Source organism: Chiloscyllium plagiosum, unplaced genomic scaffold (assembly GCF_004010195.1).
Source record: "Chiloscyllium plagiosum isolate BGI_BamShark_2017 unplaced genomic scaffold, ASM401019v2 scaf_50748, whole genome shotgun sequence".
NCBI classification, from domain to species: domain Eukaryota; kingdom Metazoa; phylum Chordata; class Chondrichthyes; order Orectolobiformes; family Hemiscylliidae; genus Chiloscyllium; species Chiloscyllium plagiosum.
In genome coordinates, this window is record NW_025131369.1 from 1 (window position 1) to 1,142 (window position 1,142).

Genomic DNA, 1,142 nt, shown 5'->3' on the forward strand with positions numbered 1-1,142 from the left:
CATGAATTCGAGTGGGACAACACTACTATTATAAGGCAAGCCAAACAAAGAACAGCCAGGGAATTCCCAGAAGCATGGCACTCATTCACAAATTCCATCAACAAACACATCGACCTGGACCCAATATACCGGCTACTACAGCGGACAGCTGAAACTGACAACAGGAAGCGGCAAGGACAGGCCACTATAAATGCCGCAGGAAACACCACAGAAGCGCTTCACAGGAGGCTCCCAAGCACTGAGGATGCCACCTAGACAGGGGACGAAACGTTTCCAACAAAAACTTCCAGTTCGGCGAACAGAAACACATCATTGTCTTGAGTGTTCCAGTGTTTTTCATTGTCCCAGAGTCCAGATGAAGTTTGCATTCCTCACGTACGTGAGCGAGAATGATTTCAATGTCTCAGATCAGTTCCTGTCCCGAGAACATCAGAGTCAATGTCCCGTCCTCTACTCGGTCCGACAGTTCACACTTCTTCATTCTCCTCTGATTCCATTTCCCAAAGAGTTTCTCAAGATTTACAAAGCTGGAGCGTAAATTATATGGTTTGCTTCCTAAACATTTTTTCAACTGCCAACTGACAATATTTTCACAGTATCTCTTCACAATCCTCTGGCTTGCACCATGTCCAGGGATGAGAAGTCCCGTTTGGTGGAGAGATTCCGGAAGCTGATGAGTTTCACTTTGGAACAAAGATGGTTAAGTGGCGATTTCCTGCGGTTGTTTCTAATGATGGGAGAGGGAGCGGTGGGGAATGAGCAATTTGACGAGCAGGAGGAAGTGTTGCCACTGACCCGAGTCAGAGAACAGTGGACAGGGATTAAAGGAATCTAATGAAAGGCAGCACTTCTGCTCAGGACGTTCAATAACAGCTGCAGAAACCCGATGTGTCGAGCAATGCATCTGGAAAGAGAAACAGAGATAATGTTTTAAATATGGAACATTTCTGATGAAGAACTCGAGTTTCCCAAGTCTAATCAAATTATCGGCCTGGTTCACAAAATAGTTTTTCTGAACTCTGAGCGAAAATTGTCCCAGCAGGAAAGCATTCATAACGTAGTCAGCAGGATTGGAACCTACGTGGGGAAACCCCAATGGATTTCTAGTTCATCGCCTTAACCACTCGGCCATGACTACAGGC

General features: G+C 45.8%; 1 non-coding gene across 1 annotated transcript; it reads right to left on the reverse strand.

Annotated features, from left to right (window-relative positions):
• Positions 1 to 1,056: 1,056 nt before the first annotated feature.
• Positions 1,057 to 1,138, reverse strand: trnas-aga. Its single transcript has one exon. It is a non-coding gene; the product is annotated as a tRNA-Ser (tRNA).
• Positions 1,139 to 1,142: the final 4 nt, after the last annotated feature.